The sequence below is a fragment of the Lonchura striata genome, chromosome 1A (genome assembly GCF_050655825.1).
Source record: "Lonchura striata isolate lonStrDom1 chromosome 1A, ASM5065582v1, whole genome shotgun sequence".
Classification (NCBI taxonomy): domain Eukaryota; kingdom Metazoa; phylum Chordata; class Aves; order Passeriformes; family Estrildidae; genus Lonchura; species Lonchura striata.
In genome coordinates this window covers 32783144-32810355 of record NC_140741.1, presented here as the reverse complement: position 1 = coordinate 32810355, position 27212 = coordinate 32783144, and the positions used below count along the sequence as shown (strand labels likewise).

General features: G+C 36.5%; 1 long non-coding RNA gene across 2 annotated transcripts in view; it reads left to right on the top strand.

Annotated features, from left to right (window-relative positions):
* Positions 1 to 27212, top strand: part of LOC146763432 (uncharacterized) — a 189910-nt gene that overhangs the window by 109574 nt on the left and 53124 nt on the right. For both annotated transcript variants that reach the window (XR_014952036.1, XR_014952035.1), the window contains exons 2-3: positions 7529 to 7615; positions 8311 to 8379. This is a non-coding gene — a long non-coding RNA (uncharacterized LOC146763432). The remainder of the gene's footprint in view (positions 1 to 7528; positions 7616 to 8310; positions 8380 to 27212) is intronic.

Below are 27212 nucleotides of genomic sequence, written 5' to 3'. Positions count from 1 at the left end.
CTTCAAGAACTGAGCGCTGAGCTGCCCTAGAGAAAAGGGTTATGCCAATACTAATGAGAAGGGTAGGAATGTTTGGGACTAACTGGGGAATAAATCCTTTTTGTTTTGTTAGCTTGTGAAATAATGGCAATAAAGATAATGCTAATGAGGTACAAATCTTCCAAACATTAGTCCTGTTTGACCTTGGCTAATGAGGAGCAGACAAATCCTTTTGAAAACTGAGATATGGAGATTGCTGTGAGATAATGACCAACCCAGTTGGGTAGCCTGAGTGGTCACACACTGGGATGCAAATAAAATGTGTGAGACAAGACTGGCTATGAAATCTAAACATATTTTTTAGAGGTTAATTATATCTTATGCAATATCAGAGACAGAAAACAAAAAGCACTCAGACCAACCCAGCTGCATGTCACCATAAAGCTAAAAAATTCCACTGTTAAGGTGTGTACAAAAGATTGTTTTTTAAACCCTTGTTGTAGATTGATATTAGCCTGCTTCCAGTCTTCCAGTGTATCTCCTGTTTTTCAAAACTTCTGAAATATTATGGAAATCCCTTGCAATAACATGAGCCAGCTCTCCCAAAACCCTTGGGCACATGATGTCTGTTCCCATCAGTTTGTAGGAGTTGAGCTCCTGCAATAGTTCACACACCAACTCTTCTGTCACTGAGGGTGGATCTGTTTTTACAAAGATGTGAGACTGCATTTTTTAACACTGGGGGAAAACTGACACTGCCAGCAGAGGCATCTTTTTTTTTTTTTTTTTTTATTTAATGTCCCAGTGATTGCACTTACATTTGTGAGTGCCTTTCTTTTTGCCCCTAGTCTATGTTTTCGTTATTGCAGTCAGTCTTAGAATGATGGGTGTCTGAGCAGGGTTTGCCGTGTTTCAAAGGAGTGTGGAAAAAAATAGGAAGGTCAGTTAAAAACTTCAATTATTACACTTTGGTCTTTGGCATAAATCAGCAAAATTGTGTCCTGCTAAACATATATCAGTATTTTGATACTTTGGTTATGCCTTCTTTTTCCTCTTTATTATATTGCTTCAGAGCAATATAGAGAAGTAATATTGGAGTTATGCCAGTGATGTTACATATTCCAGAGATTCCTTCAATCAGATAATGCTCTTCTGATCTGTACTCTGGCTTTGTGTTTGCAGTCACAAAGAGCCATCAGAAGCATACAAAAATGAATTTCTGTCTTGTGATTTTTGGACTATCTTGCTTTTAATATTTTGGTTAAGGATGTAAGGATGGGTTGAAGGGGACATCAGTGAACTTTACCTATGCTCCAGGATGCTTAAACAGAATGCAGAAACCACATAATATTAGACACCTTTATAGTCCTATGTCCCTAAGGTGTCTTGTTGGAGATTGCTCTTGATAGTTTCAGTTTAGTTGCTTACCCATGAATGAATGTTTTTGAACCCTGGCTGACACTGGTTATTTATAAAGAAAGGCCAAAAAGTTCATTTTAAGACATATATTAGCTTTTTGTTTGTTTTCTGTGCAGAAATCCTTTATAGTATTTGAAAAAATACAGAGGTCAGATAACCCCTTGCCATGTGTCCAAAATCTGGAGTTCTTGATTAAGCCTGACACTAATGATTGCTACTGATGTGAGAGATGGGTGCATTAAGTGGATTAATCAAACTTAAACTTTGTGGATTTTACTGTAAACACAGGGAGTTTTAGTGTACATAGGTAGGTTTTTCTCCAGCAGTTGCCAAAAGAAAACATTTTTATACAGAAAAACTGCACATTAGAACCATGGAGAAAAACTTATCCACTGAAAATTTAAATAAGTTCTGTTCTGATTTTTCCCTTAACATGCTTACTATGGCTACTCTGTTACTGTTAGGACTTGCTGTATCACCATTTAAAGACATGGATTTTTACAGTAAGACAGAAATGCCAATTGACTTACAATTGTATATCAAGGATAGAGGTTTCAAGATGCCCTTCTATCCTAATTTTCTCTTAGTAATTTTAGCCTCTGCTAAATGAGAAATTTCATTATGTATATTTGTTATCAGTGATTAATTTCACAAAATCATATCCTACAAAACAACTTTCGTCTTCTGTATAGGAATCATCACATATCTTTGTGTTAAAAGGCAGAATTGGGGAAGTTAAGAGAATCTTCCAATTATTGCTTAATCATGACACATTTTGAAAAATGGAATCTTTTAAGAGGAAATATTTTAAATCAATGTGACACTTGAAAATTGTTTTCAATTACTTCATGCATTTTGATCTGTGAAATTATTCTTGAGGCACAACAGATGAAGAGAAATATTACAGTAAAAAAATTGAAGAGGCTATTTTTTCATTAAATATGTACCATCCGTTCAAACTTTAGTGGGTTTACTCTGGAACTGAACAGGAGACCTCAGGGTTTACATCTGTAAATCTTTGTGTTGGTGCCTACCAAAACAAAGGCAAGTCTCGGCCACAGTTGTAAGTTATTTAGTAGAGAAATTTAGAGTGCAAGTGTTCTCCAATAAGTTTTAATGGTTGGAATAAAACTAGAAGTATTAAATAAAAATTAATAACAAATTCCTTGAGTCCAACAGAAATTATGGATGTGCTGCATTTGCATAATAAAGGAAATGTGATAAGTACATGTGTGCAATCTGTCACTGGCTCTTCAGGGTCAGTCACTCCTCCTTGGAAGACAGAACACTGAAAGGAGAGAACTGTTTTTCCCAATGCCCAACTTTTCAGATGGGGCTATGCTGAACTAGTCAAACATCTTAAATTTTAGGTTCAGAATATATTTTTCAACTGCAGTCAAAGGTACTACATTTACTTGCTTTAAAAGTTTTTAATTTTTTTTTTCTTATCTAGAAGCTTCACCTTCCAGATCAACAGCAACTGGCATTTGGGCTGAAAATACTCTTCACGTATCTTATTAGTCATATTATGTGCATAATATTAAATATGTTATAAATGTACACAGGAACACACTTGAGTCATCATAGGACACCTTCTGTACTGTTGGGAGCAATGTAATTTGTTTAACTGAAGCAAATCAACTGGACCATATTAGACTGTAACTCAGGATTTTTCCATGTGGGCGTCAGTTGCAGGAATGTTGCTTTTATCTTAGTAAATGTGATTTTATAGATATTATTCTTAATTTTAGTTATTGCTGTTTTGTCTCAATCTCCAGAAGTCAGATACCATGGAAAAGTCACTGTTTTACACAGAAACCATAACAAAAGTCCCATAGAAGTGTATAAGATATCCTGTTCTGTCAGTTCTATGCCTCCCATCACTTCTGTTTTCTACCTTTATTGCTGGACACATTAATATAAACATTTTAATGTGGGGCACCATATAAATATCTAAGATGGTTCCTAGTTATATAAGTATTTCTTGTTTCTATTGTTTTTGAACTGTTTGGTATTGATTTGAAGTAAGTGATTTTTATTGAAAAATAAATTTATTTTTCATGAAACCTGATGTGATGAGGAGGGAACAGAGCTGACCAGAAAGTAGAATTTTTCTTTGTGAAAAGTTTGGTGTTATATGAATTCCTTAGATACTTTCCTTCAGTCTTTTCTAGAGATTTGAAATTTTTGCCAACGGAATTTTATGTATGAAATGGTCTATTTTTCTGTAAAAGTTTCATTGGACACCTTTAGGACAGCTTTAGGAAAAAAAACCTAATTTAAAAATAAGTGGTCAATTTGTTCTGCATTTGGAGAAATACAATGCTGAGATAATGCAAGAGTACTTAATTCTGCCAAAGAGAAAAAGTGTGCAGCACCCCCATCAGCCATGAAAAAAAGTCAGATTAAATTTCATGATAGATGGGAGGGAGAGCAGATATGCCTAGCATGTCAGTACATAAGTTTTGGGCTAAAACATGCATGGCAAGTATTAGAGTCCTTCCAGAAACTGTCTACCTCTCTTTGAATGTGAGAAGGACAAGGGTTAGCTGCATCTCCTCATACTATAAGGAAAAACAGGTAGATTTTGATTGACTTGTCTAAAGGCTGCTTGCCTTCAATATGATCACATCCAGATGCAGAAAAGATCTTGACCTGGATCTGATTCTTTATGTACTCCACAAAGCAGTGTCACCTGTCTTGAGGACACATGTGGGGAAGGTGTGTTCACTGCTCTGGTGTCTGCTCTTGAACACCCACAAGCCTTTCAGCTCATCAGAAGGTGAAGGATCAGAGGCACTGAGCACAGTCTGTACTTCCAGGTGGTTTGTCCAGTCGGGGTGTTGCTCTGCTTGCATCTGCTCTATCTTGTGGTTGGGATTCTGCTGTCCTTATTTTATCCTCCAAAAATTCAATGTGCTCTTACCAGCTGATCTTTGTAGTTAGAACAACTCGCCCAATTCTTACATGGGGTGACAATGCACTAAGGCACAAGATGTGGTTCTTGGTACAGTCTTATGCAAGGCCAGGAGCTAGATTTTGATGATCTTTGTGGGGCCTTTCCCTACAGGATATTCTATGATCCTAGGATTCACCTGAGCTTAATAAATGTATCTAAAATAAATGGGGAATCACCATTTGAAGACAACTTTTTTTAGTAATGAGAGTTAGAGAAGCAAACTGACTCTAAAAATCCTCCTTTTTGTCATCTAAGTTGTCTGAAGGTGATTTTCATCCTTCAGCTTGGACAGCTGGCATGTCTGTTGCTTTTATCAATGGTAAGCACAAACAAGAGTGGACTCAACCAGTTAACAGAGAAGAGCTTCCTGAGCTGTCTGTCTTCATGCCAAGGGCTGACACAGTTTTCACATTGTGAGCTTTTGGCCTCTTTAGTCTTGTTCTGCCTTCAGTCAAAAGTGATTATCACTGTAATCCCATTGAGGTTCAGGGGTCCAGCACTAGAGAGGCAGAGCAGTACTTGGGCGTGATGCCTTCCAGCAAAGCCTCATGCTGCAGGAAATGTTTCCACATTACTGTGAAAGGTTCTCTTTTTTTCTTAATAAAGCATGGTAATGATGGCAGGATGCTGTGGGCAGCAGTGGTGCCCATGATACTTCTCCTGTTATCAAGAGCCTCAGCCACTGCCCTCAGCTGACCCCTCTGTGCAGCCAGGGCAGCCTGCGGGGCGATGCTGCCAGGGCTGGCTGCAGCTCTGGGGGTGTCTGGTTGCCAAAAATGAGGAGGCAACAACCTCTAGTAAGCTGGCAGTGCTAAGGAGAAGTACACTTATCATAACTGTGTTTCTATTTTTTTTTTCTGCTCTAGAAAGCAGTTTATGGAAATGCAAATGTTGTGATAACAGTTCTGTGCAAGCTGATGAACATGTTTGATAAATTAGGTGAATTGCAGGCTAAGTTTTCTCAGCTTACAGGATTTTTTACTCTTCTCTCTCATTTCAAGTAATTTTTTGGCACATACCGTGTAATTTTATTTCAGTAGTCTGCTTAAAATTTCTGGTTGACTTTTCACTCTTGATTCATATTAGTCTTCTGAATTGTGGTGTGTAAACTGTGGTGACAAGGACTTTCTTTTGGGGGTGGTTTGGAACTGTAATCACATTTTCACCTTATCACGTCTTCATATTCTCACTTTTTCAGTGTGCTGGCCCCTGGCAGCTGATTCATCATGCGTCCCTAAGCAAAAACATGGACTGGGACATAGAAAGCAATAATAGAGTAGAATAAATCATATTACAGTCTCATGTCTGGAGGGAAAAGATCAGAGAAGTCATGCTAGCTGTGAATGTAAATGTATTGTATGGCTTCTGGTTTGTCAGCTCAATTGGTGTGGTTGTGAATTTATTGAGTCTAGGTTTTGAAAAATGCAGCACTGTCTGCTTTGTTCAGAATCAATACCAGTCAACAGAATGAACCAGATTTGACTGGTCAAATACTCTAGCAAATTATTTCATGTGTGTTTCATGAGGGAAATATTGTATATGTTGTTCCTACTGAAGTAATAATTGCTGATATAGCCTGAAATATTAGGTGTATGCCCATTGCACTGGCACATACTTAATATTTTTATAGCTAGTACAGGCAAGAATGCACTATTAAAAATTGAATGTGAACAATAAATGAATGGGCAATTCTATCACAGATATTTATTTAAGCATTCATTTGTTTGTTTTGCTTTTTTTCCCCCCACATAATTAGGTGCCTAATTGTGTGAGGAGACCTACTGGATTTTCATGTGTGAATAGCAGTGATGCGTTGAAGAATATACTTGCTCTAAGCATTTGTAGTGCATTTTCTGGAAACTTGATGTGAAAACTAATATTTCCAGATTTTCTCAAAAGAGTTCACAATTAAAAAAAAAATGCTTGCTTTGAAAATTTCCACCACTCAATTTACAAATGTCATAGATGGGATTTAGTACTAGACATCATAAAATTGGAGGTAGTAGGGTTTACAAACTGTTAGTTTCTTATCTATGTATCTAAAGCTACAGATGCCTGTTATGGTACAAATAAGTTCAGTACAGCCTTTACTTGTAATTTTTTCTTATCCAAAAATTCCCCATACTATATTTCACTACCAAAATACATACAATAAGAGGGAAGATTTTTTTTTTTTTTTTTACTGTACTTTTATATCATGCACATTTGCTTTACTTTGCTTTGGAAAAATGAAAAGGGCTACCTCTCCTCTCTCCAGACAGACATGTATTTCATGAAAGCTTGACAGCATACTGTAATACCTAAATTATAATGAACACAGGCTGCACAAAAATAAAATGTTAGCACCATTTGTTGAGATGACAGTGTTTTCTGTTCAAGTAAGTAAACATAACTAAAGATTGGAATTATGCAGAATTGTGAGTAGTCCTGTCAAGAAAGCATATTTAACCCTTTTTTTTAAAGTGTAGGTTTGCTGCTCTCTCTCTCTTTTTTTTTTTTTTAGTTATCTCTTCTCTAATTTGCTTGTCCAAAAGTCCTTGTGTACCAAATGGAGAACAAAGCTGTGAACATGATATGCTAATGAGACATACAGGGAAAACATGGATATATTGGAGAGTCCATTGAAGCGTCACAAGGAGAATGGGCTGAGACAGCCAGACTTGTTCACCCTGGAGAAAATCTATCACTGTGTACCTGGTGATGGGGAGTGAAGACAGGTTCTTTTCAGGGGTGTGTAGTGACAGGACCAGAGAGGTTGTGTAGTATTGGTCCTTGGAGATGGATTGTCTGGGCATGGTCCTGGGCAAACAGCTGTGCCTTACTCTGCTGTGAGCAGGAGACTGGTCTTTGCCAACTTCAGACTTGTTCTGATCCTACAATTTGTCCAGCCTTTCCACTTCTCGTTTTCTCCAAAGTGTCATTACATGACAATCTTGATTTTTCTATATTTTTTTCCATAATTATGTGCAGTATATAGATTAACTTAAATTTTCCTGGACGGTTCTAAATAGATGTAGAGTCTTATGTCTGTCACTCTGGGTGATGTAACAAAGTGCAAAAATGCTTTTTATCTTCTAAATGCTTTTGATAATTTTTTGTTTCTGTCATTTTTGCACTTCAAAATTGATTTTATTATATTTTTTCCCAATAAAGGCTGTTTTCTTTTCCCAGGTAAAAGTGTCAGGACAAGAGGAAATAATCTGAAGTTGCTCCAGCGGAGGTTTACACTGGATATTTTGAAGAATTTCTTCACTGAAGGTATGGTCAGGCTTTGAATCAGGATGCCCAGGGGAGGGGTGGAATCACCCTGCATGGAAGTTTTCAGTTTGGTCCTAAGTGACATGGTTTACTGGTGAACAGGGCAGTGCTGAGTTAACAGTTGAACTTGATGAATTTAGAGATCTTTTTCAGACAATTCTGTTTCTGAGAGGGGCAAAATCCTACAAAATAGAAGGGGAAGAATCAATGAGTACCTTGATTCCTGTGACTCCCCTTAAGTAACTACTTCTGGACATATCAGCAAGCAGGCTGTGGAGATAACTTTTCTAAACAAGACAAATTAATTTTTTGTATAAAAAACAAACAAACAAACAAACAAAAACCCCAAAACCCTAACAACCTACCCAAATTCATGGTTTATTTTATTATTTTTTAAATTTGTGATCCCAGCTAGGCTCAGAACTACTTGAAACCTCTGGGATTGGAAATGAGGAAAATGAAGACTCTAAAGTGCTGACAAAATCTTTTATTTGGAAAATTATGGTTTAGTGGAGTTAAGTTGTACTTGCAAATGGGCCATGAGTAGTTATAAGATTATTCAGTTTTAATAAACAGGTGCTGGAAATACATATATTTGCATTACCTCCCTTATAATCCAGAGGTGGGGATTATAATCAGTCTAATCTTTTGTTAGCCCCCCTCTCAGAAGAAATCTTGTGCTGTGCTTTTCACAGGGCCAGACATCTAGGGAGCAGTGACAGCAGTGGGGTCCAGGAGTGGAAGCAAAATGTTCTTTAAAGCAGGTGAGTTTAAGTTTCAGAATGGAACCTGTGTAATATTTATATTAAAATATACTGCATCTTACTGGCAGACTTAGTGTTAGACCTTGAAGTATGTATTTAAATTCTTTTTGCTTCTTTTACACAATTGACTGATCCCTCTATTCGAATACATTAGGTCAGAAACCAAAATGCCACCTCTGCAATTTTGCAATCTGTATGCAAAAAGAGCATGAATAGAAGTTATAAATACCAATTTGGTTTCCTGGATGGTGAAATGTTCCTTCAGGCTCTGCTGGTTTAATCAATGCATGAAATAGATTACATTTGTTTAGGGTGGTGATAGCCTGACTAATGCATTGACTTTAGCTGGAAAAAGAATAGCCAGCAATACTTAGAGGAGAAACAGTTAATCCACCCACATTAAAAATGTAGCAATGTGATTTTGAAAGAGAGTGCCTTGGAATTGCTATGCAAATTTTGTACATGTTAATGTGAAAAAAAAATCTTAGTCATGTTTTAAGTAGTAATAAATAAAACATTATCATAATAATGATAATATTATGCTCAAGTATTGAAAGTATTGTTTGAAAAGGTTTGCTCTTCATTCCCAAACTCCTTACACATGTCTAGATAAGGAAACTTGCATTATATTATTTATTATCTGCTGATGGAGTGTGATGCGGTTTTCTGATTTACTTGCCAAGTGATTAGCAAAAAACCTGGATTATTCGTGATTGCTCCAGTTAGGGAGATTAACTAATAATAGAGGTATTTCTGTTTCAGGAAATAGAGAGCAAACTTTTTTCTTCTGTCAGATTCCAGTGCGTTTGATGCTATTTTCATTAGAATTCAAGCCAATAAGGCTAATTTTTCAACCAGCCCATGAATCCAGAAATGGTTTCATAATGAAAATTACAATATTTTGATTTCAAAAGGGCCTGACTGTGGTACAGTCAGGCATGCTGCTCAGGCTTCAGCCAAGGAGGGTTTCTTCATCTCTGCTGGGAAATGGGAAGTGTTACAAATGGAGAATCTAGCCTCTCTGAAATTCCCTTGAAGTTGGCATTCAGTCTTGTATAAATGAAGAAATGTATAGTATAGTGTTGCATTTGGAATAAGAATAGTTCCACAGCTCTGGGAAACAGGATTCAAAACTTCTCAGATCTTTCTGCCTGTCCCCTCCACTGAATGAGCACACACATGCACACATGTATGAATGTGTGTGTGCAGTCCTATTCAGGCAGTGAGGTGGCAGGTGGCTACTGAGCAAGGAGAGGGCTTGGCTTTGTGTAACCAGCTGAACATTGCTGTCCACTGCAGGAGACTAGGAAACAAAGATCCTTCTTGTTAGAAGCAGCAAATACTCAACTTGAAGTACAACCAAATAACTGATCTCCTTGCTAGTGTTTGCAGAACTGTAAAGAACAGCAAAGACCATGAAAAGATGATGTTTTTTATTGAAGATTTTGACCATGCATGTGGTGATAGATAGGGCAGGGAGATTCTAAGCAACGCAGACAGGCTCAGAGCTGGCGATCCCTCTGCAATGTCAGCACGTGGTCAATCCATTCCTCTGAGGTGCAAGCCTCTGAGAGGATGGCAGAGTTCAACAACATCTTCAAAATAATGCTTGGAACTTGGTTCAGTTCCAGTTTGAGCTAAAATATGTTTTTGAATGTTATGATAAGCCTGAATCAATTTCATATCCTTATTTTGTTTTTCCAGAAATTTTATGCAAATTTCAATTTTAATGAAAATAGGAAAAATAAGAGCCTCTCTTGTGTCTCTGCTCATGGTTTCAAGTCACATTTTTTATAATTCTATGACAGCATGTATTTCTCTTAAAGCTTTTTTTTTTTGGGTTCATGTTATAAATCTATGCCTGTTGCTTCTTTTCCTATGATTATTTATTTTTCAAGTAAAATTATTCTAAAGCCACCAGCACATTCCAAAATCAAAAGCCAATGGAAAACATTCCTTCATCATTGTTCTTCTTTTTTCCTGAGAAAAAACCCCACCTCACTTGAAAACTTCTATGTTCTTGTAACCCAACCTTTTCTTTGCAGCCATGAGAAAGTTAGGTTAGCAGATTACATACATAATCCTCAGGTGTTTAAGCTCCTTCAATTCTGTCACATAATATATGTCAAGAGACTTGTACACTCTAAAGAGGTGTCCCAGGTGCCCATGTTTTAGACTTTTTGTGTGACTCATGGGATATGTGATGACTGAAATCTGGGGTTTCTGCTCTATGAAAAAAAGGAAAGATTCTACCTCCACCACTCACTCCCATCCCTGTCATGTGGAAATATTTATACTTTTTTGATGGAATCATTCTGTTTGACATTAAACTGTGGCACTGTGGGAATAGCTCTAGCCTCTGGATCTACACTCTCCATCCCCTGTGGTGCTTCTTTGGAATATAGCACAGTGTGTGGGGAGAATACAGTATAACACTGAATGGTGTGTGTTTCCATTAGGCTCACTGGTAGGGAAAATGGGACCTAATGTGTGTGAATACTGAAACATGCCATGGCACCATAACGAGTTTAATATCTTGTGGAAGGGAATGGTTCAGTTAAATTACAATCATGAACATATTTTAAAACATGTTCCAAGAGAATATTATAATAACACGATCTATCTTAAGAGCTTCTCAAATTCATTTTTATTCTCTTTGTTAAAATGAAAAAGGTAATAGTCTGATATCTGATTTAAAAGACAAATTCTGAAGGAAAGTCACAGCAGAATTTATAGCCAGCAAGGTGTGCAAAACCAGTTTTCTTGCTTTTTGGGAATTTCCAAGCATACCAGCATTGCAGGTTAGATCTGATGAGTTGATTGAAGGTCAGATTAAGCAATTAGAGTAGCTACAAAATTTAACAGGACATATGGGTAAGCTGAGGAAAAAAAGTATAGAAAAGAGTAGAAAAAAGATAGAGAACTTTGCTGGAAAACTAAAATATTTAATTTGTTAACAGGGACCTTAGGCAGTTAATGAAACCTAATATTACTGAGGATGCCTTCTGAACTTCTGTTTGCAATAGCAAGCTCCACCTGGGTATTTGTTTCATTCCTGTGCCTTATACTGAGGTAGAATATAAAAGAAGTAAAAGAAGATATTTCTGCTTCTTGCACAGTGATAGCAAGAAAAGATGATTATACTTTGGCAATTGTTCATTGAAATGGAATAATGAAATATGACTATAACCAAAATAGCATATATTTTTTTACTTCTAAGTTCTAATTTAGGGAATTTTCTCTGATATGAAAAGCTTTTTAATTCCTATACTATGAAAATTTCCCCTTCTGCTCTCCAAGTGAAACACAGCTCTTCTCAGAGCATTTTTATTACTTTGATTCTCTCACTGATGGTACCTATTCCCATCCAGAATTGCTTGGGTACTATAGTTTCCTGATTAAATTACAAACTCATTAGGTTTGGCAGGTTATTTTGTTATGCATTTTATGAAATACCACATGTATCTAATATCTGATTGTATTTCACCCTCATTTTACCACCAGAAAATGGCTATCTGTGCCTGCTCTATATGATTTACTAATAACTGTTATTGTCACAATATAGAGTTGCAGAACAAAAGCACCTTTTAGTAAAGACAGATGTGATGTTTTGAAGGAATTATCATTTATCTGCAAGACCTCAGATGAACCTCCTCTTTGCACAGGGGGAAACCTGAACTGTTCTAATCCTTACAAGTCAATTATCATCTAAACTGCTCATTTCCTGCTGCAATTCAAGATTCATAAAATCTGAATGGGATATGCATTTTTAATGTTATGGCAGGAACCATAAATATTGTTTGCCTTGTTTGCCAGAATCTTAATACAATAATGACTATAAAGCTGCAGGAAGGAAAAATATCTAAGATGCATTGATTCAGTTTCATAACCCAATAATTCTGACAACCTTTTCAAATGATTAAATGGGCCTGGAGAAAACCAGACCCTGAAGTATTATCTCCATTTGTGAAACCCTAAATGTTTTCCTGTTGATTTTTTTCCTCCTTTCTTCTTTTAAATAATGCAGGAGCAGGTGCTGGCATTTCAGTTCAACTAATTAGTTTCTAATTTACTGTAAACATCTTAGAATTCCATGAGCATGTCTCAGTGGTATCTGAGAGGAAACAATCTACTGGTTCGATAAATCTCTCCTGAAATACCACTGAGAATTGACTGCATGAAGTGTATGGCCTTACTTAATATATCTGAGTTTTTTAGAATACACTGAAAAGCAAGATAACAGTTCCAGGCTTCCTCTGATATTATCATTATCTCTGTAAAGTCAATCTGAAGGAAGCTTGAGTTAATGACCCTTGTTTTAATTTTAAAAGCTATGAAATATTGCATTGTATTTCAATGCGCTATTGGAATTGGTCCAGACATTAAATGTGTTTGTAGTGATATTGACATAGGAACATTCAACAATGCTTTGGAGTATTTTTACATTCATGTGATTTGTGTATCTAATTTAGAGATCAAAATGTAGACATAAGTATTAAAATATTTCACTTGTTTCTGGGTTATTGACCTCATAAAGTGGTTGCATTTACAATGAGAAAATTTGGTTGTAACCATTCATTAAAAGAAACTAGGAACTTTATCTAAATATCTTTGTTTTTGAAATGTTTATGAACATGTTGTATATATACACATCAAACTTAATTTTTTTTCAAGTTATCTAGAATTGGAAAAAATACTTGAATTTCTATATTAGTACTTTTAATTCATATGTTAATTGTAGTAAAACATTTTAAATAATGTTGTCTCCTTCTGTTTTTCTTCATTAATTATTAATTATCTTGAAATTAAGATAAATTACACTTTAAACGTACAGAAGAGTACTAAGTTATACATGTGTATTTTTTCTGACTTTGCCTTAAAAACCAAAGACAGTTGTCTTAGTACAGATGGTAGGATTTACATTTCACCATTTGGCTGGAGCCCTAACTTACCTCCCAGTGTGTTAGCAAATCCCTCAGGAATGCTCTGGAGCTGAACCAGCACTGGTGACACTGAAATCACTCTCTCAGAATTGCCACACTTACCACAGCTTGGCAACATATGCACCTTTCCTTGCTCCAGTGCTCTTCAGCTTGGTTTGCCCTGGGAGAACTATTCTGGCAATTTGCAATGAACTGAGCAAAGGACTGGCTGAGGCTGACACTATTTTTGTCCATGGTTTCACTTATATTTTTTAATGTTCTGGAACCATAAACAGTTTTTCCAGGACACTTGAGAGTGTGATGGGGGAGGGCTGAGTTGCTTAAAACTTCGGTGTCACCAGAGAAAATATATTTATAAGTGTACTTTCAGAGACAAAAAGCTAGATATGCAGAGTCCTGCAGAAAATGTGTAAGAATCTATTAATACAGGAGTATACCAGGCTTTTGGTGTAGCTATTGCTTCTTGAACCTCAAAGATACTAATTTTTTATCATATTTGAGTAATTCACTTTTGTAAGAATGATGTTTTTCTGATATGCAATTTCCTTAACATTTCATTGGATATTATGTAAGAAAAAGTGAACACTGATATAAATGTTTAATGACTGTTTATTTACATTTATTTTTTAAATTTTTAAATTTACATTTATTTTTATATTACATTTATTTTTTATATTACATTCATTTTTTTAATATATTTTGGATTTATAATAATAAAGGAAATTTTAAAAGTACCTACCATAGGTTGTGTGAATGGCTAAAAAGTTGATACCAGCTGGAAAAAATTGTGTATAGACAACTCTGATGCATATAGTGCTAATTCCTATGTTTTTATGCAGGTTTTTCTGTTGGAGTCCAGGACATCCCTCTGGCTGCCCTGGCTGTCTTGAGACCCTGGCAGGGTTCTCGGAGACTGTGGCAAGAAGTCAAAAACATCTGTGGCTTTGATTTTAGCCTGTGAAAAAAGCTGTCAATTTTGTATGAGGAATTACAAGCCACAAGGGTTTTAGTAGTGTGATATTTGAACTAACACAGAGTGGAAAAGTAGAATTTTGGGTTTCTAGAATGGGGTTCAAGGGGGTACAAGATGGAGGAATTTGGGTGTGTCCTAGCCTCCTTCTCCTTTGTCTTGTCCTCCGTGTCTTGGTGTGATGGTGGCACTTTTCTATTGGTTTAAGGTAGAGATTCACAGTCTAACGTAGGTGATGGGAATTGGTAGAGAAATTGTAAACATACACACGTAGTTTTGAGTATATAAGGTGGGAGCCACTTGTGGCTTGGGGGCAGATGGCCATGGCTTCCTTTCTGGACAGAGCTTGGCAGGTCAGAGAAAGAATGTTATAGATAAGCAAAAATAAACAACCTTGAAAGCACAATCAGAAGCATTCCAGGCTCCTTCTTCGACTGCATCAGGCTAGGGAGAAAAGACTCTTTATGATCTCGGGGTCACCCTGACACTAGGAACCATGAGAGAAATAGACATTTTTCATTTCTGCTTTCATTTGATATCTAATTTCTTTAAATAAATTCTATCTTGCTTAATACAAGAAGATTAACATTGTCATAAAGTAATGTGTATTGAGGAAAAAAAAAATCAGCTGAGAGTTTAAGATCTATTTGGAAGAGAGCTGAAAAAAAATTAGAATACATATAAGTTTATGTGCAGGAAAAAAGAGTTAACTGAAAATTATGTTGATATACATAGGAGGAATCCAAATTGATATGGAGTGGAAAATTATGTAATTGCTACCCATTATGTTACAGGGCTTGACACACAAAGGGATAAAATCCTCAAGCTCTTTCAGATGGGTTTTCAGTTAGTCTGGAAATGGAGCTGCTATGCAACTGCACTGTCCTTGTGCCAGCAAAAGAAGCTTTAACCCTCTGGCTGGAAACATTTTTCTCATGGGATTACTTGTATCCTTGTTTCAAGGTTTTCTTGGCAGATAATCCCCTGTCCTATACCTTCATATAAATTAGCCTAACTCTATTTAACTAAGTTTAATTTATTAAACTGAGAGTGATGTGCGTTCTCAATGCATATTCCATGGTAAAGGAGGTGTCTCTCTGTCCTACTTCACAAGTTTTAAACTACCTCTCATTGCTGATAACTCTGTTAGAAGAACCAGAAAACAGCATCCCTGCCAAGCTTAATTACACAGATGCAACTGTTTATGAGAGAAGGATTTCCCCTGCTACAGTTATGATAGTTAGATATTTTCTTTTTAATATCCTGCCAAATTTCCTGAACTGTTTCCAAACTGAGCTGGACTGTCATCCAAATAGCCTCAGGAAATTTTATTGCTACATATCTTTATACTGAAAAATGCAAGTCTTTAGTTTCTATGAGGAAACATTGGATTTTGTTTCCATGCATAAAGGACCAGCCCAAGTTGTCAGAAGGTACTGGTCTCCTTTCTGTTCTTACATAGATGCTGGGAAGTAATGATTTCTTTTTTTTTTTTTTTTGTAGAAATCTGAGTCAGAATGGGTGGCACAATTAGACTGTAATGTTGAACAAGTAATTTAACAACCTCTGCCTCTCTGTCTGTTGAACAAGTAATTTAACAACCTCTGCCTCTCTGTCTGTGAAACTGGGGCATTTTAAGGCTAATAGCAAGCTATTAATTAGTGTTCCTAGAGCGACTTTGAGTTCTCATAAGGAAGATTTTATTTATATGAAATGATCAGCTGGGATTCTCTTAGTGACCCTTTTTTGTTTCTCACACCCATTTTTTTTTCTTTTTCTAGCTAGGAAATGGAGGATTCTGGAGTGTGTAGATGAGTTAAATCTTTATGAAGAAAACAGGAGGGCCTAAGATTAGGTAAATCAATCCTTACAAGCACCTCAGTGAAGCAGCACTGCAGTAGGAGGCTACCTGCATCTTTGCAGAACCGAGATCTAGCAGAACCATTTAGCAGAAGGCTGCTGGATTGGTTTGGTGCCTGAGATTTAACTTCTGCATCTGGCTGCAGTGTTTTTTTGTGGTAGTGGTTGCCATTCTTTCCACATGAGTAGCTTTTGGCTACATGTACCTCTGTTATTAAGTCCTCAAGTTATAGCTTGATGGAAGTGGACAGAACAATTTCTTAGCAGAAAATTCTTAGCAAGTGCACAAAGTGACTGCTCAGTGAAGCATTGTAATTAAAGTAGTGATGGTTTACAATCTACTAAATTACTTCAGACTGTCAAGGTGGTAAAGCAAATGCCACCTCAGAGTAATAAGCTGAGCAGTAAACTCATAAAATAGTTATTCTTTGTTCTGACATGGCTCATTTAAATCTCTTTTTCTCCTAATTCAATACCTGGAGAGAATCCTATAAATATTTTGGGTAAACATAAAAACGTTTCTTTAATATAAAATTATTGGAGCCTTTTACAGAAGGCAGCAACTGATAGTTCAATCCTGCATTCCTACTGATGATGATTACTAGCAATGGGATAGTGTTAATCCTAACACACTGGGCTTTGTCGTGTGAATATGGGAGATGTGTGTTCAACTATTACAAATTTCTATTGCACTGGGGTCAGTATGTTTTGTTGGCTATTTTTTCTGTTTGCTTTTTCTTACTTTCAAACATATTATCCTAGAAGTATCTCTAGATATACAGTATAATTTTATCCATTTTTTACAGGGTTATACCTTTACTAATTTCATTTCTTTTATATATAATAAGTTGGTTTTGATTGTTTGGTTTGCTTTTCTTTTTTTTTTTTTTCTTTTTGAGTGTGTTTTGGTTTTTGTGTTTGTGTTTGCTATTTTTTAAATCAGACCAAACTGTAGGAATAAACTAAATCTTGTAGCCTTTGCTTTCATGCCTGTATGTTTAATTACTGTCCATCCACATTTTCAATATGTTCAATAGAGCAGAAGGTAATGAGCACAGAGTGGCTAAAGTGATTGGATCACAATGTCTGCCATTCATAGGTAGGAACATACACTGAAGATTTTTTATTTGTTTTAAATTGATGGTAAGTGTGGAGGAGAAAAGATTAAATGGTACTTCTCCTGCAGGATTCATTTGGTTTCCCATAAATTTTTGTACATTTGAACTTCTGGCTGTTGGACTTTTGCTGTTTAATACCACTTAAAAGTAATGTTTTTAGCACTTTTCTCATATAATTAAGGACTGTGTTATCCTCTTGGGTGACATGTAGGTTTGAAAGAAAAAGCAATTATTTAACAAATTGATGAGCTCTTGGCTCTCTGATTTTTTTGAAAGCTCCTGGAATTGTGGCAACAGTTCTTCTGACCCAAATGTAAGTGTCTAAAAATTACTCATCTGATTCATATCCTGGGGTATTCTCACAATAAAAGCTACAAACACCTCCAAAAGGTGAGTCACCTTATTTAAGGCTCGATGTGGAATGAATCTGTCCAGAAGGCTGTAAATCTCCACAGACGAGCAGTTTTAGAGTAAGGCATATCTCTTAAAGTAGGCATCTAAAACAGATCAGATGAATCCACATTAGGAGAAAAGAAATATGCCACAGTGCAAGAAAAAAAAATATATATACTGTTTCTTGGCATTCACTATCCAGAGGTTTAGATTATTAGCTTAGACTGGAAATCTAGCTTGGAAATGCATTAAGTTGATTGATACTTGCAACACAGATTGTAAACAACCAGCTCTGCATAATGTAACTGGTTTGCATGAAGGATGTAAGTTCATGGAATTCAAAAGAACTCTGTGAATTTACAGCAATGCCTACACTTTCATTGGCATAAATCAGTGCAAGTTCATAGGACTGAAAGCAACCATGCTGCTTTACAAGTGCTAAGAGGTTGATGTAGTAACTATATTGAAAATTTTGTTAAACCATTTCAGAAAAGCTTGGAATAAGCTTGTTGTGCCATCTGACCAGCTATTTTCTAATATAATTATCTGAATACTGGAAACTGTGAGCTGTATCATGAGCAAATATTCCTTAAAATATGTAAATGCATACTGATTTAATTAACTTTACACTAAGGTATAAAATACCCCATAGATGGATACCAAGATTCCAGAATTCTGGAATTAACACAGATTTCTACTGTAATTCCATTGTTGAAACCTATAAGACTCTGCTCTTTTGTCCTTCTGTAGCTGATAAAGGTGATATGAGCCAAATGTTCAGCAAGGACTAACCTATGACATTACCCTATGTCCCTACTCACCTTTATCTCCCTGCCTTCATATTCTTATTTCCTCTTTTTTTTTTCTCCCAGCTTTTCCTGCAATACATGTGGGTGAGTCTGTCTGCCTTCAATGAAAGCACTACTTCCCAGTAAAAGGCAACTCTGGAAAACAACATGGCACATTACTGGCATTTTAGTTTAGGCTTCCTAATTTATTTCTGGTATTTTCTGGAGGTACATTCATAGGCAACATGTAGTAAATTCAAGAGACATTTGGCATACTGCTCTTACTGTTCATGCACAGACCACCTGTGTGGTATGTACTCGGTATGTCTGAGACCTTGGACTCCTTGGGTATCCTGTAAAGTTCATCTGCACATGAACAATGAACATTATCCCTGTCGGTCTGGCAGCATATTCAGAGTCACTGCCCTGACTGTACTGCCCCATTTTCCTAGAAGACCCAACCCTCAGATGCAAGTGTACATTTACTGCATTATATGAATATTCTCTATCCTACCTCCTGGTGACCCCAGTGGAAAGTTACCAAGTTCAGTAAAAGACTTCCTTCTTGATTCCCTGATTTAAAAAATGGCCACTAATATCTTCCTTTCCCTTTCAGTTTTTGGCTGACAGCTGCTTCTGGTCTTACTATAATTATCTTTTATCATGCTCCATTCATTTGAAAGCCAACTAAAGTTTTGATTAGGATGCATTGAAGATACTTTTTCCCTCAGCAGGATAAATAAAAAAGAGAATATTAAGCCGGAGATATGATTGTAGAGTCCCTGCATTTTTCTTTTGTTTGAAAAGCAGAACATATTGATATTTATTCTGGGAACAAGTTTTCTGTGACTGCCTCTGGTACACTGATAGTTACAGCATCATTGCTGAAGACATCTCTAGTATGAGCAGGAGAAATGAAATAAGGAGCTTTAGGAAAGCTTAGTTAGATGTCTCTATTATACCTATTTGTTGTCTGTGTCATGCCAGACCTGCTTCTTTTCAATCCATGTCATTATAAGCTTATCTTTAGCCTGTATATTAAATAATTGAGCCTATGTCCTGTTTTTTCTTTTGAAATTGGATAAATTAATTTATACAAAGTAGTGTTTACTTTTGTTGCTTCAAAAGTGTGTGGGACTCAGCTCAGCTTACACTAAATTGAATAAACTACATTTAAACATGAGCAAAACTGGTGCTTTAAAACATTAGAGTACAAAGTTTGCCTACTTTATTCTAGATAAAGTAATTCATGACAGGAGTCATGCTCCTTGGGCTTCCCTTCCCTTCCCTTCCCTTCCCTTCCCTTCCCTTCCCTTCCCTTCCCTTCCCTTCCCTTCCCTTCCCTTCCCTTCCCTTCCCTTCCCTTCCCTTCCCTTCCCTTCCCTTCCCTTCCCTTCCCTTCCCTTCCCTTCCCTTCCCTTCCCTTCCCTTCCCTTCCCTTCCCTTCCCTTCCCTTCCCTTCCCTTCCCTTCCCTTCCCTTCCCTTCCCTTCCCTTCCCTTCCCTTCCCTTCCCTTCCCTTCCCTTCCCTTCCCCTTTTCATGTTCTGCTTTTTTCATTTATCTATTTTTTTGTATTGTGTTCGCTGAAATCATGTCTGTACATTAAAAAACTTTTTTTTTTTAGAATTTGGATAATGCATATCTTGAAATATCCTGTGCAGTGATTCATGTATACAGCATACACATATGTGCCAAGACTAGAAAGCTTCACAGCATATGCACAAAACCCCCATACACTAGTTTTTATAGGATAAAATTTTTTCAGTATGTTTATATATTATATATTATAGATTGTTACATTTGTTTAAAAATATTTTCATATACAAAATGGTAATGAATAATTCAGCTTCCTAGCTGTGATATGATAATAAAATATTTATTTATATTTTAAAGAAAGGAATTCTTTCATTTAAAGGAGAGAGTAGTAGGTAATTTTTATTTGACATCTTTACTGTTCAAAATTGGTGTGTTTGCTAATAACATCTTTTCTTAGAATCTTTTCAAACTTAAAGTTTTCCACTCAGACCACCTTAATGTAATTTAAGAACTTGGATTATGTTCAGTCCTATAAAACCTCCCAGACAGACCCATAAAAATATAATAGGTCATCTTCAGGGTGAACACCTCTGCTATTGCAGTGTTGACAGCAAAAAGTGATTACATACATTTTATTGCAATAGTATTAGTAGTGACCTGCAGGAGATACATTTTCTTCCAGCACACAGTGAAGCCTGATGAAAAGTCATTAATATGGCTGATGGTCTGACTGCTATAGATACACAAGCATAAACTGTTTGAGTGATGAAATTGTAAACTAAATCTTTATGTAGTATATAACCATGTCCAGTACTTCTGCAGGAGAAAAAGTGGCCAGTGATGTTGGACCTGTGCTGTCTTTCAACACATCAATAAATTTTGTCCTTTATAAATTATCCATGGCAAATATATTTTTAAATGAATGAAGGATCCCAGTTGTGAAGCAGGCCTTTCCCCACTGCTGAACTCACTGAGCAAATGTAGAGCTGAGAAATATCTTTGCTTTGTCTGCCTGTACAGAAAAAAATCTGTTACACAAATCTGCTGTAACTGTTCTCGCCTACCTTCTTCTATGGGCATTCAAATTCTTCAGAGAATTAATTCATGGCTGATAGAAATAATCCACTTTGATTTTCCAGGTCAGGGGAAATAGCCCTTACTACTGAATGCAGATTTACACTGAGAACAACACCAACACCTGCTTTGTACAATGCAGGAATGCTCCTGACAAATCCCAAACACACAAAACCAGGCAACAGGTAGAGATGACAAGGAAGTGATGAAACAAAAGGTAATTAAAAGGCAACATTGGTCAGGATGATAAATAGCTGTCACCATAAACCATCTGCTGAAAGAGTATAAAGAAATCTGTAGTCATAACACTGGAGCAAGTATTTGTCTCATTTGTATGGTGTGCCAAGCCACTCAATATAATTTGAAACTTGGGCATCCTCCTCAGTAAACAGGAAAGTTAGGATATTATTTTAGGTTTTGTACTTTGACCACATAGCCCAGACTTCACTCACTGGTGGGTATTCCTGTCTGATCATTTAATATCTTAAACCAAAAAATCCTGTAGAGATATTACACCTGTGTGAAGTGTGGAGATGTCATAATTTTATTAGTATCCAGTAACTCATGAAATAAGGATGGAATGGTATTATCTTTTCTCTTTTTCTTTCTCCCCTCTCCTCCCCCTGCCCACCCCCACCTAGATTTTATTGCTAAATATGAACAACTTGTGGTTAAATCATATAGCTGACAAAATTAAACAGGGCAGCTAATTTTTGTAAATGTCCAGCTATTAGATCACTGCTATAATTTTAAAAAGTGAAGAAGTAAAGGTTTATCTGAAGTACAATAATAAGGTGCCTGAATGTAAAGAAGAAATTTTCTGGACTTTAGTCGTTCAAGAATGGTCTATGAATCTGAGTCTGGGATCTGTGCAAGACAAAAATGGCATTAACAATGGACTTGGAGAATTGCATCCCAAGTAGCACAGGAAAAGATCCTGACTGAGATATCTGGGATTAAGACACTTGTGTAACACACAATTTTATCTCAGTGTTTTTCTCCCAAAGAAAGCCATAGCTCAGGAACTTGCCTTTAAACATTTTTCAAAATTATGAGTGTTTAAGGAAACTGTTCTTTGAGGCTCTTCTGTAATCTGAATTAAGTATTTCTGAGGTGATGTTCATAACAAAGGGTGATCATTATGGTTTTTGGGTTTCTCAGTGCTTTCATTTCAGAATTTAAAAACATATTTTAAATTACTTAATACTAAAAGGCAATACAAAATATAGTTATATGACACTGTGTAAGTATCCCATAATTAGCTACCTAGTCCATTTAGAATTAAGTTTTTTACTTCTTTTTTTAATGGAAGAAACTCATTGCAATATCCAGAAGCACTGTCCAACTTTCTTTTTATTTTCTGTTCCCTATATTTTCTCCCTTATAATTAAACTTTGTTTCTGCAACCAAATATAGTCTTGCACAGATAAGAATAATTCTGCTGGTTTCCATCCAGGAGCCCATATTTGCAAAGAAAGTGGGCGGGACAATAGAATTGGCTCTGCATGTATTTATTAGAGATAATGAATATGTTGTTCTGACAGCAACTGAGAAGATGAAATTTCTAGGAAAATTGTGCATCCCTAAAGTTGTGGGTTGTGAAAAAGGCAGGTCTCCTTACTTGTTCCATTCATGGGAGGTTTTGTTCTCTGTCCTTCTCCTTTCTCAAGAAAAGGTCTTTCCTTTTGGTCTTGTACGGAGACAGCTGATATAGAAACTTGACCCTGTCCCTAAGAAAACTGCAATCTATCCCTTGACTGTCGGAAGTGTGACTTAGGTCCAGTTCAGTCAAGGAGAATGTCATAGAATGATGGAATCATGGAATGGTTTTGGTTGAAAGGCTCCTTAAAGATAATCTAATTCAACTCCTGTGCCATGGACAGTGACACCTTTCACTAAAGCAGTTTGCTCAAAGCCGTCTGACTTGGTCAAGGATGAGGCATCTGCTGGGGTCAACCTGCTCGAGTGCCTCACAACCCTCACAGTAAATATCTTCAATACCTTTATTCAGATATTCAGACAACTTGACAAGCAAACAACCAAACTATTTTTTTCTTTTTTTTTTTTTTTTTTCCTGTGGAAAGGCATCCCTCTTTTGAGACTATTCATTAAGTGTGTAATAAAACCCAAAATCTTTGTTTTCACATGAAGTTTTAACATACAAAGCAATTTGTATGTAATTTCATCCCACTGCATGATAGATTACCAATTCCAGATTCCATTTGCAGACTTAATTTTCCAATCCCCCCTTTTTATTTTAATCTTGTTCAGTGTTTTTAAACCAGTTACTACAAGTCAGGCTTTTAAAAACGTAAATTATGAGACACAATTGCTTTCAACCACATTATCAGCAAATGGTTAGAGTGCAATCAAACTAAGTGCTCCTTCCTGTTGTCTTTTGCACACATGCACTCACACATGCACCCAAGAAATGAAATCACACTCCAATGCACTCAGTTAAAGCAGCAGATGAAACCTTTTTTCTGCTATGCCCATGTGCAAGTGAAAATACAAGAGTGTCCCTGTGTGGTGGTACCATTCCTTTCCCTGCAGCACTTCCTTTCCTTTGCATGGTTGGGTTGTCAGTCCCACTCAGGGGACTGAACACCACTTTAGAGGGGTCATGTTTCTCTCCTACAGCAGCTGGTGCTGTGCTTTCCCCCTTTCACCTTCTGTATTCAGTGGTCCTTTCATTAGTGAAAAAAATCAGACACCCCAGCGCCCTTGGCCATGCCACTGTGTAAGAGTGGACACAAATCAAAAGATTTTGAATCCCTATGAGCACAATACTGTGATCTCAATACAGGACACTTCCAGGCAGTGGCGGGAGCTGGTAAACGTTGTTTAGTTGGGAAGCTGATTTTTCATGCAGTGTCACTGCTATAATAGGCTGCTATATTGCGGGAATGTGGAAGAAGAGACAAAGGACAAAGTACTTATCACCTAGTATGTGAGAAATCAATGTCTCATACAATACTCCAATTCTGACAGAATGCTTCAATTTTAAAAATGGCCATATTTCAAGGACAGGCTGGCTTTATTCACTGAGATGGAGCAGTGTCAGCCAAGTGGTTTGTTGCATATTTTTCTTGATGATGGTGCTGATTTGATCACTAGGGAACTCTAGTCAAAAGAGATATGATAGCTACATCCAGAAAAGTACTTAAATATGCTTCATTAAAGGTTGCAATGCTTACCCCCAGCATAGCCTGGTCGTTTTTTTCTTTAAATCCTGACCCTATCTAGTCTAAATCTTTGAATTCCTTCTAGGTCCTCATTTGGCTTCATGTGCTCACTTCCTTCTGCATTTTTCTATGAATATATCTTCCTTTAATCTTTCCCATTTTGAGATTGCTTGACAGATGCTTCTCCAAGTACTGTGTAATCTTCTGTACAAATTTGTGTCTAAAATAATGTATGACTTCTAAATTTTTATATGCATGGAGGTCAGGAACTGAGAGGTATGAGGTGGTATTCAAAACTGAAGTTTACAGTCCAGCTGTACATCCTTTGTGCTAAGGTGTCTTGTATGGAAATGACAGTTCAAGATTCATCAAGCATTTCTCAATCAGAATAAAATTCTTCCGTTGTTTCTCAGGGATAATTTTGCTTACTGATATAGTAAGCAAAACAGTACAACAATTCAATTTTTCAATTACAAATTCATAAAGCTTTCAGGGACAAAAAAATTCTTACTTCCAAAAATTTTCTTGTCTTATTTCATTTGCCAATGTAGCAGCTGTTATATTTTTTCCCCCACAACCTCTCATGCCTAAAACTGTGACTCTTTTAACAGATGACTAATTTAATTTCATAGTCAGTAGGTCAATAGACTTATATCTCTTTTTTAATTCAGAAATAATTTTATACCACTCAAGTTGTGCTTGCTGAAATCTAACCAGTTCCTCAATGAAATAGTTAAAATAAAGGAGTAAAACCTGTGGGAAAAAATCTCCAATATATATGCTGTCATTGTTTCACTGAATTAAAATCTGTCTGAAGGAATCTAAATTCATGACATTATTTCAGTTTTTTACTTAACAGCGCAGATGATTTGACTTGCCAGATGCTGTGCAAGGAAGATAACTGTAATAGTCAAAATGTTGAGTCCCATGTTGATGCCCAACCACAAAGCCAAAGCTTTGCATCTGTTCAATGGCCTAATTGAAATTCAAGCTGCAGTGCCAAAAATTACTCAAAAAATGCTAGGCTTTATCCATCTTTACCAGGGGACTATAGATGAATATATGTCATGATTTTTCTTGAGCTGGTATACTCTGCACAGTTTTTCTGTCAATATTTGCTTTCTATAAACAATAATTTGACAATATCTGTGTTATGAAAGCATGCTGAAAACAGGGCTTTATACTACTTTCTTTTAAACTTGACTCATGGAGGACTGAATCTGTACTAATGAATCAATCTGAGTTGGTACAATGATGTATTTTAGAAAAGTAACATGGTCTGGATAGGAAGAGAGAATGAAAACATTAGATGTGTGTGAGAGCACTCCAAACTTTTTGCTCTGAAAAGAGCTTTGTACCAAAACTCATGACGCCAAAAGGCAACAAAAAATTTCAGATTGGCTTCAAGTGCTCATTATCTAAACAGTAACCAAGGGACTAGCAATAAACTCTCAGGAAAAGGGTTAGCTTGCAAAGCAGCACGGGAGAAATATGAAGATCTCTAACAGGGGGAAGACCTCAGGTAGCAAGTGGGGCAGACAAAGTGGGCAGGTACTGCCCATGCTTTGTGAGGCAGGTGGTGCCTTTTCTATTGAGGATTCTTTTCCTGAATGTTGAGTTCTCCCATTGGTTAATTACGTCATTAGTAAATTAATAAACTGCTTCCATCCTGATTTCATTTAAACCATGAAAGTTAAGCTAGTTTTCCCCATGAAAAAGAAGCAGTTCTGCTGTAGGAGCAGAACCTTTGATGCTGGAAAAACTGATCATTATAGCTACAGGGCTGGACTAGCTGCAGTGGTATGTCAGTGAGTGGCCATCAAATCTGTTTTCAATGCTTCTAGCAACTCAGTCCCTGTGACCACACAAATGTGGTTCAGTAGAAAAACAGCTGACTTTTTGTTCCCCTCCCCATCTCCAAAAGTAGTGAAAAATATCCTGTGTTTCCCTGAGCAAACACAATGATTGAATACCTGCCAAAAAAAGATATTTAATCTGACATTGTAATGGAGATGCAAAATATACAAGAAAGAAAGGCAACAGTGCTGAGTTATGCTGGGGTGCCCACATATTTATAGCTGTGAAATGTGCTGGCTTGACAAAGGCACAAAGGCAGCCAAATGTACTCTAACAAAATTGCAGTGTTGGCAACTGTGTCCAGGGACAATAGGTATCAGTAAAAGTTCCTCATGTGGAAATCATGGCTCTAGCACCTTGACATTTGCTTTCATTCTTTTTCTGATCTTTCACATTTTTCTACTGTCTTATCCAACTACCAGTTATTTTTCTTACTCCCTGGCACAAGAGGACACTACATGTCAATGCCATGTCCATTAAAAAGTGTGCAAATACTTATTCATGTTGTATGTGCACTGTGTTGAATCTATGCATTAGCAGTCAAAAATACTGTAGAAGCTGTAAGAGAATTAAGCTGAAGTCAAAAAACTCATATTCCTCTTCAGAGACTGTTTTGTCTTAATCCTATTTGATGTAAATTGTGTTTTGTAATGATGGATTTTTGGGGGGCTGAAAATTTGCATTTATTCTTAATTCAGAGAGAAAAATAGTAATCATATCTGTGGACATGAAACATGTTATACATTATTCTCTGTATACAACAAAACCCAGACTATCAGGATTGTATTAATTGCCCATTGGTTATAAACATGTTCTAGTCTTCTGCTTGTGCCATACTCATCTTTTCTTCCTTTCAATTGCACAAAATCAAGCTTTATTATCTGTCTTGGTTTTATTTTTTTCCTCCAGAATAATTTAATATCTTCTTTTTTCATTTTCCTTTTTTTCCTACTATTAATTGTATCTGTCCAGCTTACTGTTGCAGCTGAGGATCCTCATAACATCATTTTATAGATGCATTATATGAACTGTGGAGGCTGTATGCCCAGCTCTGGAATCTGTGACCTATGACATAAATGTAGCACTTGGTTAAATAGTGAACCTCTTT